This window comes from Notamacropus eugenii, chromosome 1, assembly GCF_028372415.1.
Source record: "Notamacropus eugenii isolate mMacEug1 chromosome 1, mMacEug1.pri_v2, whole genome shotgun sequence".
NCBI lineage: Eukaryota > Metazoa > Chordata > Mammalia > Diprotodontia > Macropodidae > Notamacropus > Notamacropus eugenii.
The window spans coordinates 254219605-254233539 of NC_092872.1; the positions used below are offsets into that span (position 1 = coordinate 254219605).

General features: G+C 38.8%; 1 long non-coding RNA gene across 1 annotated transcript; it reads right to left on the bottom strand.

Annotated features, from left to right (window-relative positions):
• Positions 1-3082: 3082 nt before the first annotated feature.
• LOC140517385 (uncharacterized) lies at positions 3083-8438 on the bottom strand. Its single transcript, XR_011971573.1, has 3 exons — positions 8266-8438; positions 7572-7767; positions 3083-4644 (listed from the first exon to the last, which is right to left on the bottom strand). It is a non-coding gene; the product is annotated as an uncharacterized lncRNA (long non-coding RNA).
• Between the last annotated feature and the right edge of the window lie 5497 nt (positions 8439-13935).

The window sequence follows — 13935 nt, forward strand, 5'->3', positions numbered from 1 at the left end:
AAATGAAATAATATATGTAAAAAGTGCTTGACACAATGTGGTGCATAGTAGGCACTATAGAAATGGTTTTTTCCTTCCCTTTTCTTTTTCCTGCCTTCCAGATTCCAAGAATGTAGTTCATCTGGGCAAGGCTTATTGAATTTACAGGGCACTATTTGTTCCTCTCCAACTGACACATGTTCAAAGGACATGATTAGGCAATTTTGGGGGAAGAAGTCCAAGCTATTAATGCTGTAAGAACAAATGATCCAAATCACTAATAATTAAAGACATACAAATTCAAACAACCCTGAGGTTCTCCTTCACAATCAAACAGTTGTGAGAACAGACTAAAAAGGATAACGCATGCCTTCAAGGGCTTTTGGGGGGAGGATTCTGGGAGGATGGTGGACTAGGTTACAAAATTCCAAGCTCTCCAGATTTCCCCTACAAATGAGAAAAACATAGAGTGATAAAAATAAATAAGAATAGGGGAAGAACAGTGGTCCTCCTGAGACAATCGGAAATCTGAAGAAAAATATCAGGATGAGGTTTGGTCTCTGCAAAGAGTAAACACTTCCAGGCTAAGTCCACTTAAACAAGTGCTGTCAGTTATCTGGGATTACAGGTTGCTGTGAGAGGAGTTGGGCATTTGAGCCAGGGAAAATCGAGGGGATCTCTGCTGACAAGAAATGTCAGCTGTGCAGCAGAGATGTTGCTGTGCATGACAAGGAACCAGGACAAGCTCAGATGAGTGCAAAAGCACTGGGGTGGGGACACCACTGGCTGTGGGCACTTATGGGAGGCTAGATTTGTTGGTTTTGGTTCTACACCAAAGGGGAGAACTGAAGAAGGATCTGAGACCAGAGGCATCATCTCCCATATCACAGGGCTAGAGGTGATTATAAAAATGAAACTGCTACAAATAAAAACAAAATATGAACAAGCAAAGGAAAAGGAATCCAACCATGGAGAATTACTATGGTAATAGAGAAGACCAGAATTCACATTCAGAGGAAGATACTGAAACAAAGAAACCCTCTTCTATCCCAAAGACTAGTGTCAAATCATCACTGGCTGAAAAAAATTTCAAAAAAGAACTTTTAAAAAGACTTTAAACATAAAAAGAGACTGAGGACAATCTAAAAAAATAAGAACTATTCAAGAAAAACAAGATGATCATGAAAAGAAAGTCAACCAATTGGAAAAGGAGATCCAGAATCTTATGGAAGAAAATAACTCCTTGAAAATCAGAAGATCAAGAGAAAATCAAGAGAAAGCCAGAGAAGCTATAACAGATCAATAAATAATAAGAAAAATATGAAAAAATAGAAGAGAATGTGAAACATCTCAGAAGAAAAAACAATTGATCTGGAGAAGGGATTATAAAGAGGAAACATAAGAATAATTGGACTACCTTAAAGCTGTAATTTAAAAAATCTTGATGCAACAATACAAGAAATGATTACAGAAAATTGCCCTGAAGCATTAGAACAAGATGGAAAAGTAGGAATAGGAAAAATCCACTATTAACACTTGAAAGAGATTCTACAAAAAAAATCTATAGGAATATTCTAGTCAGATTCCAATACTCTTATTTCAAGGATAAATATTGCAAACAACAAGAAAATAAAATTAAATATAGTGCGAGTGGCAATTAGAATATCATGAGCCTTGCCTAAGAGATTCTAAAGGACTGCAGATCTTGGAACACTATATACTGAAGAACAAAAGAACTGGAGTTCCAGTCAAAAATATTTTACCTAGTAAAGCTAAGCATAATCCTGAATGGGGGGAAATGGGCATTTAATTAATCACTAGACTTTCAAGATGTTGTTTTAAAACAAACCCTACCTTAATAGATTTCACTTTCAAGAGCCAAGAGAAATATAAGGTACATGCCAAAGACTAATTACAAGGGACTCAATGAGGACAGACTGCTACCTTTTATGTAAAGCATATGTCTAATACTGTTATTAGTAACTGGGTAGTTCATAAGAAATATTGGGGTAGACCTGAGCATGATATGATTTTCAAAAGCAAAACCTTTTAGGAACAGCTAAAAAGAGAAATCATCTTATATAAATGAGGGGAGAGAGGAAGAGCCAACAAAGAAGAATTAGATGGGGAAGAGGGCTGTTGATTTTGGAAACCTATTTTCATTGGGAATGGGTTAAAGAACAACACATATATATCGAGGAGAGTATAAAAGTTTTCTAAATTCAGGAAGAAATAAAACACTAAGGGAAAGGAGAAGAAGATAAGGGAAGGATCTTTAGAGTGGCAAGTGAGGGAGTAGATCAAAGAGGAGTATAGAAAGGTATTTTGTTTTGTGGGAATGGGAGAATAAGGGAGGGATCCTGGTAGGGGTTAGATTAAGTAATAGGAGGGCAAGGTAGAAGATAGAATAAAGTAGAGGAGTCAGGAGGGCTAGGGATATGCAAGAAGACATGCACAAACATAAAATAAGGATCAGAAGCGGGATTTGTTAGGGAAAAAGAAGCAGGAGTATTAATCTCGGACAAAATTAAGGCTCAAATAGATTTAATCAAAAGAGAAAAACAGGGAAACTACACTATAAGTCACATTTATCAACATTGTTTTGGATTATTTAAAATAACTAGACAGTATAAGGTGGGAATATTGTTGTGATACAGGAAATCATGAGTTGATGGATCTGGAAAAATGCAGAAAGACTTGGACTTATGAAGAGGAGGTTATTGACCCTCAGAGAAACAGAGGATAAATTAGTATGATCTTACATAGATGCTTCTTAATGAATATGTCTATATATGAATGTGATTATTAATATCTAAGTACATGGATGTGTGAATGCATGCATATATGGGTCTTTATATGTCAATATCTTTATCTGTATGTATGTATATATACTTGCATGTGTATGTATCTGCACTTAATTGTGCCATCGTGGGTGAGGAGGAAGAGGGAAAAGGAACAAAGTAAAAAGTGTAGAGCACAGAACAAACTAAACTTACAAGGAAACAAACAGAAGATGGACAATTCTCAACACAATGTTTAATATTTATTATATAAGTTTTTTGAAATAGAAATTTATTGATGTATATTTTGAATTGCATGTGGCAATATTTTTTTTATTTTCTTATTTTGTAGTTAAGTTTAAAATTATTTAAAATTACAAAAAAAAACCTACAATTTGCTCTAATATGATTGATACATTAAAGAACATGTCAAACATAACATGAATTTTGAGTTTTCTTCCTGAGAAGTGACAAGAATGCAGAATATGGCACCACTTAACAAAAATTTACAAGTTGCTAATCTTAACACAAGTAAACCTAAGGCTTTTGACAAGGTAAAGTGCCACATGCATTCTATGATTTATGGTACAGTTAGGAGCTGTGAGCAGGGAAAGCCTGGTCCTCACACTCTCTCATGCCAATTTCTCCTCCATGGCCTCTAACCTCAAGGCTCAAGTTTGACTTGCCCTGAATCCTAGGGCTCAGTCATTTTGTTCAATTATTTTTAGGGCATGCATCCTTCTCCTTGGAAAAGAAAACATATAAGAAATGAACCTCTCTGCCCTCTTTCTGTTGTTGGCACTATTGTCCTGTTTACCCTAAGCAAGTGTCCCTTCCCTTGGTTAATACTCTTTTGCCCTTGTTCACTTAAATCCAATTAACTTATCATGTCATGGCATCATCTCCATGATGACATAGACCTCAATAACAAAGTACAAACAGCAGCAGCACCAAATGACTGAGTCACTCAGTGTCTAGCTTTTCACATTTGAAAAGTGAGGGAAGTAATGCTTGCCTTACCTCACAGAATTTTAATGAAAATTTTAAAAAAATCCCAATATCTGTAAAGAGCCTGGTAAATGATAAAGTGCTATGGAGAGTCATAGGCTCATAGATCTAGAGTTGAATGAGAAATTGGAAGTCATTGACTCCAACAGCTTCGTTTGACGCATAAGCAACTGAAGCCCTAATTAGGGCAAATGACTTGACCAAGGTCACATAGGGAGTCATGAGCAGAGAATGCATTTGAAGTCAGATCCTCTGACTCCAAGTCAAGGTCCCTTCCCAGGATACCAAGCCAAATCATTATGTGCACTGCTGGCCTCACAGGAGTGGTCAAAGGCGATGGTGCACCACAACTGCATTTTACACTACAAAATGCTCTAATTATGGCTGTGTATGAGTTTAAAAGCTCTATAAAGGTCTAATAATGATGTACTTCTCATTATTACCTTCAGCTAAACCTCAACATAGAAACTGGAATGAAATAGAATTCCATCTTGTCCAGAACACTGTGCAAAGTTTGGGGGTTTGATGCACCCAGTGCTATTTTATCCCCAAATTGGAGCACCTGGAGGACCTCACCAACCAAATGAAATTTTTCTTGCTCTCTATCATGATAATGTTAAAAACTGTCCATAACCATGAGTCTCCCTGACAATAATGATTAGAAGGCTGGCTCAAGGTGACCTCATTCTAGAATCCACATCACTCCTTCTTGTCCTTGAACCATGTACCTTGCATCTGTGTGAAACAATTTAGCAGCAATTAAATAATAGCAGTCCTGGATCAGGTAAACAGGTAAGTTTTAAAGAAATGCAAACATGCTCAGAACTTCATGCCAAGTTCAAAAGAGTCCATCAGTGGTCACCAGGGTCCATTTCTCCTATAAACAAAGAATGAAGTTCATCTCAGATTGAGTGAGTGCGTAGTTCAGGCAGGATCCCAGCTCTACCTGCCACTCATTGGGTTTATGGCCTTTTGGAAATCTCTTCCTATCTCTGTGCTCAAATGTCCTAATCTTTAAACTTGGAGGAGAACGTTTTATTGGGAAGGGAATCACAGGACTACAAGGGTTCCCTCTTTGAGAACTGGGTGGTCTAGTCCAGCACTCACAGTAATCATAGAAAGAAACTGAAATCTAGGGATAGGAAGGGACTTGACCAAGGTCAGGAGGGTAACAGGGGGTGGAACCAGGATGGTATTTCTGATATTATTCTCCAGTCACTTAATCACTATGTGGCTCAATTTTCTCATCTGTAGAATGGGAATAACAATAGCATCTACTTACTCAAATTGTTGAGGTAATACCAATAAAGCTTTTTTTTAAAATTTATTTATTTATTTTAATTTTTTTTAATTAAATTTATTTATTTAACTTTTAACATTCATTTTCACAAAATTTTGGGTTACAAATTTTCTCCCCTTTTATCCCCTCCCCCCCCAAACACCAAGCATTCTAATTGCCCCTATGACCAATCTGCTCTCTCTTCTATCATCCCTCTCTGCCCTTTTCTCTGTCTTCTCTTTTGTCCTGTAGGGCCAGATAGCTTTCTATACCCCTTTACCTGTATTTCTTATTTCCTAGTGGCTAGAACATTACTTGACAGTTGATCCTAACACTTTGAGTTCCAACTTCTTTAGCTCCCTCCCTCTCCACCCCTTCCCTTTGGAAGGCAAGCAATTCAATATAGGCCAAATTTGTGTAGTTTTGCAAATGACTTCCATAGTAGTTGTGTGGTATAGGACTAACTATATTTCCCTCCATCCTATCCTGTCCCCCATTACTTTTATTCTCTTTTGATCCTATCCCTCCCCATGAGTATCGACCTTGAATTGCACTCTCCTCCCCATGCCCTCCCTTCTATCATCCCCCCCACCCTGCTTGTCCCCTTATCCCCCACTTTCCTGTATTATGAGATAGGTTTTCATACCAAAATAAATGTGTATTTTATTCTTTCCTTTAGTGGAATGTGATGAGAGTAGACTTCATGTTTTTCTCTCACCTCCCCTCTTTATCCCGCCACTAATGAGTCTTTTGCTTGCCTCTTTTATGAGAGATAATTTGCCCCATTCAATTTCTCCCTTACTCCTCCCAATATATTTCTCTCTCACTGCTTGATGTCATTTTTTTTTTAAGATATGATCCCATCCTCTTCAATTCACTCTGTGCACTCTGTCTCTATGTATGTGTGCGTGTGTGCATGTGTGTGTGTGTAATCCCACCCAGTACCCAGATACTGAAATGTTTCAAAAGTTACAAATATTGTCTTTCCATGTAGGAATGTAAACAGTTCAACTTTAGTAAGTCCCTTATGACTTCTCTTTGCTGTTCACCTTTTCATGGTTCTCTTCATTCTTGTGTTTGAAAGTCAAATTTTCTTTTCAGCTCTGGTCTTTTCATCAAGAATGCTTAAAAGTCCTCTATTTCATTGAAAGACCAATTTTTCCCCTGAAGTATTATACTCATTTTTGCTGGGTAGGTGATTCTTGGTTTTAGTCCTAGTTTCTTTGACTTCTGGAATATCCTATTCCATGCCCTTCGATCCCTTAATGTAGAGGCTGCTAGATCTTGTGTTATCCTGATTGTATTTCCATAATACTTGAATTGTTTCTTTCTAGCTGCTTCCAATATTTTCTCCTTGACCTGGGAACTCTGGAATTTGGCCACAATGTTCCTAGGAGTTTCTCTTTTTGGATCTCTTTCAGGCAGTGTTCTGTGGATTCCTTGAATATATATTTTGCCCTCTGGTTCTAGAATCTCAGGGCAGTTTTCCTTGATAATTTCATGAAAGATGATGTCTAGGCTCTTCTTTTGATCATGGCTTTCAGCTAATCCCATAATTTTTAAATTGTCTCTCCTGGATCTATTTTCCAGGTCAGTTGTTTTTCCAATGAGATATTTCACATTATCTTCCATTTTTCCATTCTTCTCGCTTTGTTCTGTGATTTCTTGCTTTCTCATAAAGTCCTTAGCCTCCATCGGTTCCATTCTAATTTTGAAAGAACTATTTTCTTCAGTGAGCTTTTGAATCTCCTTTTCCATTTGGCTAATTCTGCTTTGAAAGCATTCTTCTCCTCATTGGCTTTTTGAACCTCTTTTGCCAATTGAGTTAGCCTATTTTTCAAGGTGTTATTTTCTTCACCATTTCTTTGGGTCTCCTTTAGCAAGATGTTGACCTGCTTTTCATGCTTTTCTTGCATCTCTCTCATTTCTCTTCCCAGTTTTTCCTCCACCTCTCTAATTTTATTTTCAAAATTCTTTTTGAGCTCTTCCATGGCCTGAGCCCATTGGGTGGGCTGGGACATAGAAGCTTTGATTTCTGTGTCTTTGCCTGATGGTAAGCATTGTTCTTCCTCATCAGAAAGGAAGGGAGGAAATGCCTGTTCACCAAGAAAGTAACCTTCTATAGTCTTATTTCTTTTCCCTTTTCTGGGCATTTTCCCAGCCAGTGACTTGACCTCTGAATATTCTCCTCACACCCACCTCGCCTCCAGATCCCCCCAGCCAGCATTTGGGGTCTGAGATTAAAATGCTGCTTCCAGCCTTAGGGCTTTTGGCGGGGGCAGGGCTGCTATTCAGTGTGAGATTAAGTTCAGGTGCTGAGGTCTGGGCAGGGCTGCCTCTCAGGCTCAGTTCCCTCAGGGGGTTTATGCACAGACCTTCCACAATGGATCCAGGCTCCTGCCCCCTTGGGGAGCCCTGGTCTGCAGCTGCCTCTCAGCTTCTACCTCCCGGGGGGGCCTGAATTATGGGGGCACCCCACTCCTCTCTCGACCCACCAAAGAGACTCTTTCACCAACTCCCCTCACCTGTGGGTGGAGGGACTTGTGCAGCCGCTGGAGATCCTGTCCCTGAAGCCTGCTCGGATCTGTACCTCTCAGTGCCGTGGCCTTGGCAGGTCTGGGCTGGGCTGGGCTCCGCATCTGCAGTGTGACAGACCTTTTGCGAGAGGTTTGCAGGTCTCTCCAGAACAGAAATCTCCCTCGCTCCAATGTTCCGTGGCCTCTGGGTGAAGAATTCACCATGAGTTACTTCCCTGTAGCCGTTCTATGGGTTGTGGGTTTGTAGCTATGTTTATGTGCGTCTTTCTACTCCGCCATCTTGGCTCCACCCCCCTATAAAGCTTTTAGCATGGTGTCTGAAACATGGAAAGTGTCACATAATAATAATTATTATTGTTATTGCATATATCAAGGGTTCTGTGATTGAATCAATGAAGGAGCTCCTTCTAAGAACAGAAAAGGTAAATCAATTATGCTTTTACAGAATAGGTAGCTCTTGTGTAAGTACTCCTAAAAATCCTCCACAGGGGCAGTATGCAGGGGTGGTCTGGTAAATGTCTAACGTATGGCTTCCCAGAAAGAAATGCCGGGCATATTTTCATATTAAATAAACCCCACTAACATTTACCTCATTAATTTTGAAGTCTGCAAATAAAACAACAATTTAAGCACTTCTTTATGGTATTTGTCAGATGTTCAAGGTGTAAATGTTCACACTTACAATTCAAAAACCAGCTCTCTTGAGATGAACAGAGCAGGCTCTAGCACATCTTTTGGCAAGAGTTGAATGCTTTATCTTCTCATTTTATTCTAAAACTATCACATTCTCCTTTCTTCCAACAGAACAAGAAGCTTTGATAGAGTGGCACCTTTAGACAAACTGCTGGCAGTGGACTTTCTGTGAAATGAAGAGAGGGTGATAAGTGAATGAAAACTAGCTGAGACCATACTCCAGTGCGTACATTTCTTCTTGTAGTGTTCCCTGTATGCTGACGATTGATGGCACATTAGATTATCCTTGAATCTTTAAAGATCTGTGGGTAAGTCAAACATAGGGCAAGGTGTACATCCTGATGCGATTTTCAGAGCCTTGCACCTGACATGAAAGCAGATGTCAAGTATGAACAGAGAAATGTGTCCCATATCAATCCAAGGGGGAAAACCATTAAGAATAAAACTACCTGTAGCCATAGTCTCAATCTGAGATCTGTAGTTGTTCCCCAAACTATAATGGGGTAAGTAATCCATGGAAGTCTGTAAGAGGGATGGATTCATGCTCTGCTTGAGCTGTCATTAGTAGGTGAGGGCAAATACCAAGGATGATTGGAGGGTAAGCATCATCAAGGACTGATACAGTAAAAGACAGCAACATGAAAGAAAGATCATTGTCAGGAAGGCTAAAGCTCAGAATACATCCAAGCATCTAAAAAGGTTTGGGACATCAAACGTCCAAGTAAGAAGAAGAAAGATAGATAGTGGGGAGAGCTCCTAGGGCAAGTGGACTACTGCTCAAAGAGGATAGAAAAAAGGCAAGGTATGTCAATGCCTGTTTTGTTGCCTTCTTCTCTCTCAAGAGAAACGTTCTTCAAGATGAAGGACAAGCATGATTAAGAAGTTAATCAAGCCCAGTTTAGCTTAGGACATAAGAAGATAACAGCTAATCACTTAAATGTGAGGTGAAGTCTGCAGTATCTTAGAATCTGGACTCTATAACCATGTTTTCTCAAGATGAATCTGGATATTTGCTTTGTCCTTAGCTCAACACACACCCATAGGTCAGCAGAAATTTGGTTGTTGACAGCTTCTGACCCCTCCTCAAAAGATGAGCAGGGCAAAATACTGGCATACCCTTACTTTCCCTGTGCATTTTAGGGGAACATTAGAGTCAGGAACTCAGTCTAAGGGGTCACTTCCCACATCATTAATGTTTTAAGTAAATTACTTGATCTGGTCTTCTCCATACCATACATATCTTTGATAGTGAATAGAGAGCTCGAAAGGATTCAGCTCTCTCCTGTTACATATGAGAAAAAAGGGGGCCCTAAGGAGTTAAATGACTTTCTCATTGACACATACATACCTCTTAGCTGAGGCTAAATCTAAATCCAGGTCTTCCTGATTCAAAGTCTAGTGCTCTAACTAATATGCCATATTGTAGGAGAGGAAGAAGGTTGCCTAGCAAGGACAAATTTATGGTGCAACAATGGAAGCCTTAGGAAATTGGGAAGGTTCTCTTCTCTCAGAGTAGAGAAATGAAGATGGTGGTAAGGCTCCTAGGACAAACTTTATATACCTCATATGGTTTCAAATTATTTTCCCTGTTGTCTCTCATTATTTCATGAATTTCATACTTCTCATTTAGGATAAAGGTAATCCCCAGGCTGAATTTCACTTGAAAAACCTATTAATGACTGCAACAGACTTGGTGCAGGGACAGAGACAACTAGCCTTACTCTAAGATATGGTCTGCTGCTCATTCTGAAACATCCTAAGATCCAAGATAAAGTAGAATTGCTGTGTTTCCTGACCAGGCCTGCTTTCCTAGCATTGTACCTTGCTCAGCAGATGGTCCCACTTTCTCACTTTTTGGATTTACTTGACTCCCACACAGATGAGCAACAGGTCACACAGTAGCATATTTAAGAAAACAAAACACTGGAACAAGATCAGAGAGTTATTTAAGTATGTGAAGGTCTATCATGGGAATTCAATTCACTTTAAGATGTATAAAGTTCACACTATACACCTTCACTTCAACACTTAGGATGGAAAGACTCAAATAACATGTCCCCTTTCCTCAAATGACTGACATCCTACCAGGATGGATCCAAAGATGCAGAACTAGTAGCCACGGAAAGAAGTTCCAAATTGAGCAATGAAAGTTTCATATAAGGAAAGACTTGCTTATTAATTCTTTATTTTTATTATTCTATTATTTTTATTATTTATAATTACCTACTACAAGACTATTAAAATTCTCCCAAAATTGATTCATCTGCCCTGGAAGGCAGGAGTTCTTGATTGTTGAAGGTTTTTAATTTGTTCATTCCATTAGAAAGAGGATTCCTGTTCAACTAAGGATAATGCTGTCATTTTTAACGGTGAGACTCTATGCCTCAGCAACCTAGGTTATTGAGACAGGAGATGAGATACATACCTATTGAATGGTTTGAATCAAGATTATAATATCATCACCAGCATTATCATATTCATATAAAGACATCTATTTTCTTTCACAATGTTAGCTGGAATCAATATAAAGGATGTAAGGTTTGCAAATCACTTGACATATTATTTCGTTTATTGCCCTATAAAGGAGGTATAGTTACTATCTCCATTTTACAAATCATAGAATAATAGATTTAGAGGTATAGGGAAACTTACAAGACATATAATTTATGATCCCCATTTTTCCAATAAGGAAAATGAGGCTCAGTTAGGTTTAATGACTTGCATGAATACATACAGATGGTGTCTAAAGAAAATGTAAACATTGTTCTTCCTGACTCCTATCCACGAAGTCACAGAAAATTATTCCATCGCTGTTGAAAAAGCCTGTTTCCTGGACTATGTAGAAGGAGGACACTGAGTAAAACTGAGAATTATTTTAAGTCGTAATCAGGCAGGTACTCCTCACAGGTTCTGTTGCGCATTTCCAGGAGAACAGGAAGTTCAGTGATTATTACTATTTTTGTCTTTGCAGCAAAAATTCATGAGGAAATTAATCATGTGATTGGATATAATCAAGTTACTTCCATAAAGGACAGACAAGATATGCCCTATATGGATGCTATGGTGCATGAAGTGCAAAGATTCATTGACCTCACACCTTTCAATGTGCCCCATGCAGTGACCCATGACATTCAGTTCCAAAAACATGTCCTCCCCAAGGTAAACAGTCTTGGGGCCATGGAATCTAGTGCTGGCAAACATCAAAAATGTCATTTGATCCTGTGACATCATTTTAGACATGAGAAAATCAAGTCTCATTGTCACCATCTCCTAGGAAGTTCCCCTTAAGGCAGTCTTGTTAGATATAGCTAACTTGGATGTGGTGCTGAATGGTGAATAAGAGAAAAGCATATATTTATTTTGATTCACCCTGTTTTTCATTGATCACAGCACCACTGGAAAGACAATGTGCAAGGAAAATAATAGAATGACATTGCTAAAGAGAAATTTTTGTTCACGCCATTTCCTCTTACTAGACAGTGAAGTAGATTATGTAAACGCTCTTATTTGTCCCATTCTATAGATGGAGACATTGAGTCTCAGATCTAATGCCTTGCTCAAGGGCATTTAAAAATGTTGGAGCTGAGACCAGAACCTGGATCTTTAAACTCTAAAATACTACTTTCCAGGGGTGATAAAGAAACACTGAATTAGACTAAAGTTTTCTAGCAATGGCTGAGCAGAACTGTTCTCCCTCAGAGAAAACAGAAGGGAGCATCTCATCTAATTTCACATGTAACATACCCCTTTGAGTGCATTATGCAATTCCAATCATCAAACATTCTCAAGAACCAACTATGTGAAAATTTCTAGGTCAAGTTCCGTTGGCAAAAAGCAAAAATAGAAGGATATTTGACCATTAAGGACTTTGGTTTCTCCATGAGGGAGCACAATTTGGAGCCAGAAAAGTTCATCCAAAGTATCATTTCTTTCCTTCACACTCAAGCTGGATTTGATTGGCAGAATGACTTTCTGCTGAAGAAACTCCCTTAGGGGAAAGTAAAGTGTGCCACCAGAGGCTTAAGCATTGCCTGGGGCACTGACAGTTCATACATCCTGACCAAAGTCACAAAGGCAGCACATGTAAACATGAAGTATAGATCAAAGAACTAAGGAGAGAAAGAGCACAAAAAGATTCTAAAAAGCTGAAATGAGCAATAAGTGCCTTCAGGGAATGGGGCATAACCATGATAAAGGTATGAAAATCACTGAGGGAGCCTTGTGCATGGGAATAAAGCAATTGGACCAGTTTAACTGGAACCCCAAAGAGGGCATGATGGGGACAATAATGGGGTCATCAACTTAGAAAGCTAGACTGCAGTCTATGTAGATTCACGATGGCTAGACATCCCAGTCACTCAAAGAAGTCTGTATTTTGTACTAGACAAAAGGGAGTCACTGAAGATTCTTGGCACTGCAATACAAAGGATGTTCACAATGATAATTGACTTTCCCCTGGAATTTCTTCCCTCTAGGGCACAACAATCTTTCCACTGCTCTTCCCAGTCTTACATGAGAACAAAGAGTTTCCCAAACCTGACCAGTTTGACCCCCAGCACTTCCTGGATAAGAGTGAGAAATTCAAGAAAAGTGATTACTTCATGCCTTTTTCATTGGTAAAAAGAAAAACTTCCCATCTCTACCTCTCACTCTAAAAGGAGAATTTTGTTCCCCTTTCCGCCCTTCTCTGGATAAGCTTCCTCCTCTTAGTTCTCCTGAGGATATATTGTACCATTGAGGCACATGACAATGATTTTTCTAGTATTCCTATGGCCTGATTTCTCTTTAGATCCCTCAAATGATGAGCTGATCCTCTTAGCTGCCTCACCTGACCCCTTACTTTAAAGAAACACTGGCAAGGTCCACTGCACAAAGGCTCACCATGAGAAGAATAGTATAAAGAGGGAATTTCTTCCTTACCTTAATGATGATTGATGGCTAAAACGTAACAAAATAATAGTTCTGACTATTTCTGCCCATCGATGTCCTTCTCTTTTACTCTTTTCCTCACTATTGCCCTTGATCACTGAGTCTGTTTTATTTTGTCTGACACTGGGATGTTCTGTGAAGACTTCAAAGTACAATTTTCTTTCCCTCCAGGAAAATGATCTTGTCTTGGGGAGGGTCTAGCAAGAATGGAGCTGTTTTTATTCTTTACCACAATTCTATAGAACTTCACTCTCAAATCAGTTGGAGATCCTAATGAAATTAGTATCAGGACCAATCATGTTGGGTTCACCTATGTTCCACCATATTTTCAACAGTGCTTTCTTCCTCATGTAGGAAGACGATGAAGTTGATTTAGGAAATTATGCAACTGTTTTCATCTTTTTCACTCAGTACTCTCATGTTCTTTGACTGAAATCCCCTTGAAAGAAAGAAAAATTCCCACCAGTGATCAAAATGAGTCTTAATTTCCAGAAAAAAGTCAGGTTAACAAACTACCTTGTACGCCATTATGTAATAGGGGCTGCCTTTTAGTTATTTATGTGCAACTCCCTTACCAGTGTCTCCAGTCATGATCTAATTCACACCCTCAATTCTAGTTTTAGGATATGGAGAAAGATCTGTAAAATATCGCCCCAAGAAAACTCATATTAATTTGTAATTTTCAAATATCCAGATGAATCATCTTCTCTGGCATTGCATAGCTCTTGGT